The 9,355-nt window shown below is 35.7% G+C and overlaps 1 long non-coding RNA gene across 5 annotated transcripts; it reads left to right on the top strand.

Moving 5' to 3' along the window:
- On the top strand, nt 7-8,746 carry LOC109848717. Of its 5 annotated transcripts, none has more exons than XR_002248864.1 (6): nt 7-1,059; nt 1,161-1,234; nt 3,324-3,508; nt 6,727-6,838; nt 6,919-7,305; nt 8,256-8,746. It is a non-coding gene; the product is annotated as an uncharacterized LOC109848717 (long non-coding RNA). The 5 variants fall into 5 exon arrangements; XR_002248863.1 differs by lacking the exon at nt 3,324-3,508 and having other exon boundaries at nt 6,919-6,998; nt 7,269-7,305; XR_002248862.1 differs by lacking the exon at nt 3,324-3,508 and having other exon boundaries at nt 6,919-6,998; nt 7,269-7,305; nt 8,348-8,746.

Genomic DNA, 9,355 nt, shown 5'->3' on the forward strand with positions numbered 1-9,355 from the left:
AACCTTGTTGCGAACCAATGCTGGAAATAGAAATTTTGTTGCAATACTTGTGGCTGTAAATCTATTTCCTGTCAACCAAACAGCCCCCAGTTCAATTGATATCATTAAACATGGAGATAGGGACAATAATAAGGTTGTTTTGGGTTGGGTGTTAGTTTTTCAGAAATCATTATGATTAGAACTTGCAATAAGGGGACTTACAGAGGATGAGGAGAAGTATGCGGTGAGTGATTTTTTGTATTTTCAATAAATGTGAGACTGTGCTTGCAAGAAACTAAGCTCGAAGATGTTTCAGATATAGTGTGTTCTGAATATCTTCTTACAGACTGGGTTTGTATGCTGTTTATTTATGCTTCAGGAGGTATACTCATTGGTTGGAATGGTACTAAATGGAGGAAAGTTATAGAGGTCGTGGAGCAATATGTTTAAGATGTATCAAATCATGAGGTGTGGGAATTATCATCCGTATATGGGCCTCATTACAGGAAGGAGAGACAAGTTTTTGTCAAGAACTGAGAAATGTAAAGTCTTCCTTTTCTGAAGTCTGTTGCTGGTAATTTTAATATTACAATAAGTGTGGGGGAGAGGAAAGGTAGATCATGTCATTCTAAGGATATGGAGAAATTTGGAGGTGCAATCGATGAGCGTGAATTGATGTATATCTTGTCCCTCTGACTGATAAAAAATATACTTTGTCTAATAAAAGGAGTTCTTCAACCTTGGCAGGTTAGATACATCTCTTTCAGTACGGAATGGGAGAAAATTCTTGCTAGCCAAGTATCAGATAGTGCACTTGTGGAGTTGATTTTTAATAATTACAGACATGCTGCAAAGTTGTTCATGTTTGAGAAGTTTTGGTTGCTAATTTTAGACAGTATTTTTATGCTCGAAGGCGTGAAGCTCATACTCATTCATCAACTGCTAATATCATTGGCAAGGTAAGATTTTTGAGGAAGAAGATTAAAAGTTTCGCTGATAATGAATTTTTTTTTTAAAAGGAGACAGAAGGGGATGATTAAGAATTAGGAGTCGGCAACTTGATCAAGGGCAAGGAAACAGGTACACCTTTATCAGAGTTTGAGATATTTCAGGTTCTTGTGATTCTCTTAACAATGTAATTTAGTTTTTGTTTGTGTTTTTTCTTCTTGTAATGATTATAGAATTATATAAATCAACTGGAACTGGAAGAGAAGGTGAAGAATTGGGAGGATCTCTAAAGCTTAAGAGGATACTGGTATGTAAGCAATTAAGAATTATGTTTTTAAGTAGGGATACATGAACATGATGAATTTTTTATGATAAAGTTGAGCATGTGGATGATACCTTTTAGAATTTTGAATCTCTTGAAATTGTCCCAAGTGATAATTTTAGTACTATATCTAACCTAATTATGGAATTTCTAGATTTAATCATATATGTGCTAGTGTTATGATGTAAAGATTTCTTGGTATTTTAATTAGATACTTACTTTAACAGAGAAATATTGTATTAACTAGATAGTCAAGTTTGTTTAACATCAAGGAAGGTGCTTTATTAGGCCTATAGTAGGTCTCTAATTCTGTGTATCATGTCCTGAATTACGAGTAGTCTGATAAAAGATGCATTCAAAGGTCTTTTTGGAAAGTTTATTTATAGCAGGAAATTAGAAATCATAGTAGCTCCTGAGTTCAGTGAAGTATCACATTCTTAACAAAATAACTTGCATTGTTTGGCATAATTGCTCACACCTAATTAACGAAAATAACTTGCATTGTAGGTGGGCACTTTCATGTGATGTTGGAGGTCACAAGATACTACTACTGCAATTAGAAGAATCTTCTCCCTAATTCCATCTTGTTAATTCAGAATAATATTAATGCCTACCCTCTTTTTTCATAAAGTTTTACATTATCCCTTTGGCTAAGATAACACTCTGAGCTTTTGACATTAATGAACTTAACCCTTCATTATGACTAAACCATTTGGTTCATTTTGGCAAAGTACATTTGGCTCATTTTGGCACAAAAGTATATATATCTCTGATTTGGAAAAACTGTTCCAAATCAGAGATTGCAAATGAAATTTGGAAGGAACAACTCTCTTCAACACCCATCCCATCTTTGTGTATATCTTAAAGTCTTCAGAGCAATGTTTTAAATGTCGGATGTCGGGTTCATGTCGGTTGGCCAAAATTCATGTCGGATAGCGGAAATCGGGGATATATCGGGGACATGAAAAAAAATATCGGATTGCCATATCGGATAGGTTGATATAATATCATAAATAGAATCTTCACTTACATGATAATTATATTGTCTAAACATATGAAAAAGTACATAACTTATTGATGTTAAGATCACTAACCAATTGTAGACACCTGATTTCCGAGTCGGGTTTTTCAAACTTGACCCAATAAGCTTAAAACCGCTTTTTCTGAAATTTGGCCGATATTTCTTGGCCGCAATGGCACCCGACATACCCGATATTTTCTGACATGTCCCCGACATGACCTCAGAAACGCAATACGCATTGAAATGAAGGATATCGTGGCGGATAGGGTATAAATCCGCCATATCGGCCGCCATGTCCGACATGGCGGCCGATATTTAAAACACTGCTTCAGAGAACTAGTTTTCTTGAAGGCTCTAACCATTTTCTACTGAAAGTATTCAAGAACAATATGCAAGGGCAAGAAGATACTGAACTGTAACCTATTAAAAATAATCCTTAGATTCATATGCAAGTAGGATGAAAACCTTGAATATTTGTGGTGGACCATGGATTACTTTCATGTACCATGTCTCCGTAAATTTTGTGTTGAGAAAATAGTGATACAAATAGGTATAACAATTGTTTGTGAATTTACTATGAATTGTTAGTTTGTTACGATATAATACTTGAAAGAATTGGTAGCTATCATCTTTCCTCTTGACTTTTCCATCCTGCTCGATAATTGGGTCTCCCTAAAAATTTGTGTTATAACGATAGTAACAAATAGGCATAAAAAGTGTTTGTAAATTTACTACTTATTGTTGTGGTCCAAATACTTGAAGAATTGGAAGCTATGTTCTTGCCTCTTGATATTTCTGGTACTCAAATAATATTTCCTTGCTCACTAGTTGTTTCGGAACTCTTGAAAGTTTGAAACTAAAATCTTAGTTTCTCCTAAGCCATATGTTACTTATTACTCATAGTAAATAATTTATTCAAGAATTTCTGCCAAAAACTTAAGACTTTAGAAGATGATTAATCCTGAGAATTGGCAGTCTGGGGATATTATTGATGAGGAGTCTTTCATTGGTTTAAGGATGTTATATCTGATGTTATTCCATTAAACATGATAGCGGCAAATGAGGAGAAGCATTTTGAGAATTGCTCAGGGAATAGCTTTTGTCTAGAGAAGCAGGAGGCTCCAATGAAAAAATAACCAACCTGCATTGGAAAAAGCTTTCTCAGAGCTACAGTCAAGGACTTGGAACAAGTACTATGAATGAGAAAGCAAATATGGGTGGTTCTCCTAGGGGAGAAGGTGAGTCTTCTAACTATGGTAAGATTGTGCCAGATGCATATATCTTCATCAAATTCATGTGGTTTATATGCATCCCCCATTGATGATCATAAACACCGTTTTTTTACTTGTGGATTGTTGACTGAGATTTGGAATGTGATTACGGAATCGATGAACTTCAGAACTAGAAAGTGTGGATTGGTATCAGTGGATGTGTTGGTTTTCTAGTAATTTGAGAGCGACAGATATAAGAAGATGGTGCAAAGAATGGCTCTGGCAACAACAGTGTACACTATTTGGTTTCAAGGGAGTAGCAGAGTCCACTCTGATGTGAGAAGGACCCCTGTAGTATTATTAAGATGATCAATGTTCAAATCCTCATGGCATTGTCGCACAGAAGTATCCCTAGTAAGTATCAGGGTTGAGCGCAATCTCTAAAGTGAGCTGTGCTTTTTTTGCTGGAGCTCAAGCTCCAATTTTGTCTAAGTGGAGAATGTTTGCAGTGATGTACACCTTATTTCCTGTCAAAAGCTCGGTAGGCTCGTGCTTATGGCTGTAATTTAATGCCCAAGGTACATGAAAATTTTATTCCACTGACCCAAAAAAATGGCGAGTCTGTTGCTTTTAACACAATATGTGTCCCTATTTTGTTTTTTAGCTATAATGACAATCAATAAGTTTATATTGCCTCTCAATGTGCTTTAGTTTTTAATAATAAAGATAAGTTTAGGGCTTTTTTTTTGCAATTGTAATTTGCAGCAAATGTTGCAAGCAGGAAATGATGTTTGTGACATTTTTTGTAGGAAATTTACCTCAAATTCATAATCCGTTGTTTAGATGTCTACATTTTAATTGTGGTAGATGTATTTTTAAATCCAAATCTAACATTTTGTTAGTTGCGAAACTCATTAGATTTGCATTTTTTTTGCTGTAGGAAATGCATTTCCATTGCAATCAAGTGTTCGTTTCTCTGGAAATGTAAAAGGATCTATATTTTTAAGTTAAAATCAACTAAATTGATGAAGTGGTCTAAGTTTGTACCTTTTTTTGTTAATGCAAAGATTTGCAATGTTTGTTGTGGTCCAATTGGCTGCAACAAACCCTGCAAGTCTTTTCTACGAAAATGTAAATACAATAACATCTACAATAGCCTTGATGTAAACCATACGTTGGAACTAGAAGTTTTATTGCAATATTTGTTGCTGTAAATGTATTTCCTAGCAACTTTACAGCGTCATGGTCCAATTTATATTATTAGACAAATGGAGGGAGATAAGGTCATCCATCAATATTAGGGCTGTTGGTGAGGTGTTTTTATCTTGATATCATGATGATTGGAACGTGGAATGTAAGGGGACTTGGAGAGGATGAGAAGAAGTATATGCGGTGAGAGATTTAAAAAAAAATCCTAAATAAATGTGAGATTGCATGTTTGCAAGAAACTGAGCTTGAAGCGTTTCAAATAGTGCGTTCAGAAAGTTAGGAGTCTATCTTCTTAAGGGCTGTTTGGTTCACAAATTTTTTTAGCATTTGAGTGAGATTTCAAATTTTGGGATGAAAAAGTGATAATTTTTTGTTTATTGGATTCCATAGTTTGTGTTTGATTCTAAAAATTTTTGGAATCAGGAATCCTTAAATTTTAAAAAACAACCCCTTTTTAGAATTTGCTAAATCCTCTCAAGGTGTTATATCCGAGACATTGCTCCACGTCAGGACCCACTTCCTCAAAACTTCACTCGTGGTTCCTCTTGTGATGAAAAAATAGTGCTATTTTCGCCACCTCCTCTAGTTCTTTCCCTCCTCTTTTACCCGCCTCCTCCAGATCACGCACCAAAATCCTAGCAACCTTCTCCTCAAACCGATGATTTTTTTGTGAAATCTCAGTCCTAAGATGGAGAATAACTGGTGTTCTTGATGTATCTCCGGTTTGGAAGATGATCTGAAGGAAAAAGCTTTGATTTGGGTGAAAATTGATTTGGGGGTTTTTGTTATTCAGATGTCTTGCTATTCTAGGGCATTCGAACCTCTCTAAATCCGCCGATAATTCTTATTTCCTCTCTTTTTTATTAGGGTTTCAAAGGCTCACTAGTAGAAAAACACGTATTCTAGACGGAATATTCTAGACGGAATTTTTTCCGTCTAGAATGTATTAAACTAGACGGGAAATTTCCGTCTAGAATATTCCGTCTAGGATAAAACATTCTACACGGAAATTTCCGTCTAGAATAGTATACTAGACGGAATATTCTATTTTTCTTTTTTTAAAAAATTCCCAGATATCCTAGACGGAAATTTCCGTCTAGGATGTATCCTAGACGAAAATTTCCGTCTGGAATACCTGGACATTTAAAAAAAAAAATCAACCCGTCAAAACCCCAACCGCCCATCTATCCCCCCAAAAAACAAAATTTTCAGTAAAAACCCGCGCGGCTCCCCCCTCGCCAATTTCGCTCAACTAGCACAAGCTGCCTACTCGCTGCCCTCAGTCCGGCCTCCCGCCTCCTGCAACCTTTTACCCCCCCGCTAGTGGCCCCCGACCCCTCCCTCCCCCTCTACTCCCTCTCCCTCCACGGCCTCCACCACCTCTCCCGCCTCCTCTCCTCCACACCGCACCCACCTACTCCCCTGTCTCTCTTTCTCTCCCCTCCGTCGGCGCCGGCCTCCGATTTCCTCTCTCTTCAACCACTGCTGATCTCTCTCTCACACCCGATCTAGGGTTTCCCCGCTCCCAGAGCTATTCACCCTTACTTACGGCGTGTTCGTGCGGCAGCTCCTCACGGATCTCGAGGAGGTGGAGGAAGTCAACAAGCAGCTGGATCAAATGTATTAATCTCTCGATTATTTATATTTGATAATCTATTTGTGTTGACTGTTACTTAGATTTCAATTTGATTGTCGTTTAAATTTGTAGATCCTATTTGATAATCTATTTGTGTTGACTGTTACTTAGATTTCAATTTGATTGTCGTTTAAATTTGTAGATCCAAAGATTTGTCTAGATTTTGAGCTTTTAGTTTGGATCTTTAGGCTTCTTTTATTTCAATGTCTAGGTGATTTTTATTGGGGGATTTGAACTCTTTATAATAGTATGAATAATGAACTTGGTGGGTATGTTTGTCGTAGAGAGGAATATAGGATCATCATATGCTTGATGTAGTTCTCATAATTTTCTCTATATGAACACATATTTTATTGATGTCTATTCTGCTGCGTGCTTAATGGGCTTTTGATTTTGATAGCTATTGTTGGTGATATCACACCCTCGGATGGAATTCCTAAAGAAGAAAAGAGTAGGCGTGAGCAGGCGGCTCTGAATGAAATGTGTGAAGTCCTTGGTGGAGGATCAAGGGGGTACACAATGTTTTTATGTATATGCATCGGTGTGCTACAAAAGTGAAATTACCTAATATTGTGCTTCGTTTTGTGTGCAGCTGATGAAGTAAAGGAGCTTTGGCCAGATTATGAAAACAATGCTTCAATAGAGGCTAGTCTTGTGAAGGATTTTGATAAAGTATCATCTAAGCCTCTTTTTAACTTATCTTCTTTTTTTCCCCTTGAGAAACCACAGATTTATTTGTTTTAGCTTTATTTATATCACATTGCCATGTTGAATGGAAACCCTATTTATTCATTTTTAATTCATAATTGTGTTGAGTTACAAGAACGTTTTGTATTGATTTATATGTCCCTTAATATTTGAATATACAGTCGATGTGTGTTTAGTGGGGAGTAAGGTCCATATAGATTTGGAAAATCACTTACCAGTATCATATAAATGCAGGTCGAAATGATTCTTCAAGCTTTGGAATATGAAATGGGTATGTGTTCTTTTCTCATCTTGATTTAGTTTCCCTTTTGTTATATGTATCTATGTGTGTTTATGTGTGCGTGTGTGTCCATTGCTTTGTTGTGTTGCATATTTTCTCATTAAGGACTAAGGGACTGTTATGTCATGTTATTAACTACAGATTTTCTGCTTAGAGTGCAAGTGATTCACATGCCTTATTTCTTTATTTATTCCTGTTCTGAAATGCTATTGTAGTTCTTGTGGACTTAAAAAAAATGTCTTGTCATTTAGTAACATAATTTTTTATTTCTCATGGCAATTCAAACACGCAATCTGAAGTTCTTTGGGATATTTGTCAATTTGGGGTTTAAAACATTGAACTTAGGTGTTTGTGTTGAAAATTACAGACATGCTCTCATAACAAATAACACCGTGACCACATGAATTATCACATATTACCTTTTGGAAGCTTGTGCGGCTGTGGACTGTTTTTGCATTTAGATCGTACATCCCCTAAAAAGATATTGCATAATTTCCTTATTTTACACAATTGCAATTGTGATACCAACTCTGTGTTTTTATATCCCCTATGTTCTTACTGGCGTTGGACATCGAACAGACCATGTGTGCATGTTTTTATTGATCAATCATATAAGGCTGCAAATCATTAGTTTTAATAATTTTGAAAATATAAGGCTGCAAATCATTAGTTTTTTGCATTTCTGAACTAGCTGTGGGGGTTTTCTGAACTAGCAGTACATATTTATTCATAGATGTAAGGATTGCTGCATTTAAATGGTTACTGGGGTGCATCAGTAGTGAAGAACAAAATTATTTCTATCTGTACTCTTAGTGTAAACCTTTCCGTCTTTTGATATTACTTTATATATAATATTTTTTTTCCATATGTATCTACTCTTAGCATACATACATATCTTTGGTTTAGATGTGGTTAACTCTAATTGTTAACTATATATGCAGGGCTACTAGTTGAATTCTTTCTAACAATATAGTGATAGCAGAAATGGAGTTACAGTTTGATGCATATTTTGTGCAATTTTGTACTCAAATAGATTGAGAGGCGTATATACTACGACGAAGTGGAGAGCTTAGTTGTCGAGTTGCTCCAGACAACTTCCTCGTTGGTGTTGGATGTACCAAGGGCTAAACGATTTCAGCGAAAGGTCGGAAACTGGTGGAAGCTTCGGTCCATTGATGATGTAGCTCTGGTTATTTACCCGCCTGAAGAAAATGAAGCAGAATCAGAAGAAAAGAACGAGACGAGTCCTGCTATGTTCCCTCTTGTTTTAAGCCTTTGTCAACTGGAAGAAGCTTCTGCAGTGTCATAGCCATTGTAAATAATTTATGTAAAAGTTTGTAAACAATTTATGTATCTCTCTATTATTTTGGTGAATGTATTACTTGAATATAATAGGATTTGATATTGGAATATAATTAGATTGTGTTGGATATGAATATAATTTGTTGTTCAATATTGTGTACATGCACTCAAAGTAGATTCTCAAAAAAAAAAAAAAAAAAAAAAAAAAAAAAAAAAAAAAAAAAACTGTAACATAGCATTCCAGACGGAAATTCTGTCTAGGATGCTCAAATTCCGTCTAAGATAGCTTATTTTTTAAAAAAAAAAAATTTTAAAAAATTAAAAAACATCCTAGACGGAAATTCCGTCTAGGATGAATATTCTAGACGGAATGAATATTCTAGACGGAAATTCCGTCTAGAATACACATCTTAGACGGAAATTTTTTCTGTCTAGGATGCATTATTCTAGACGGAATTTTCGTCTAGAATATTCCGTCTAGGATGTATTCTAGACGGAATTTCCGTCTAGAATACTACATCCAAGACGGAAACTTCCTAGACGCGTATTCTAGACGGAATTCCGTCTAGAATACACATCCTAGACGGAATTCTGAGTATCCTAGACGGAATTTTCCGTCTAGGATACCTTATTTTTTACTTGTGGCTGTGATTTAGGTGAAATTGATTAGGTATCAAAATTCCTTTTGTTCTGTTGAAATTGATTAGGGTGAAAATGAATTGGTGAAATTAATTAGGGT

The sequence above is a fragment of the Asparagus officinalis genome, chromosome 7 (assembly GCF_001876935.1).
Source record: "Asparagus officinalis chromosome 7, Aspof.V1, whole genome shotgun sequence".
Taxonomy (NCBI): Eukaryota; Viridiplantae; Streptophyta; class Magnoliopsida; order Asparagales; family Asparagaceae; genus Asparagus; species Asparagus officinalis.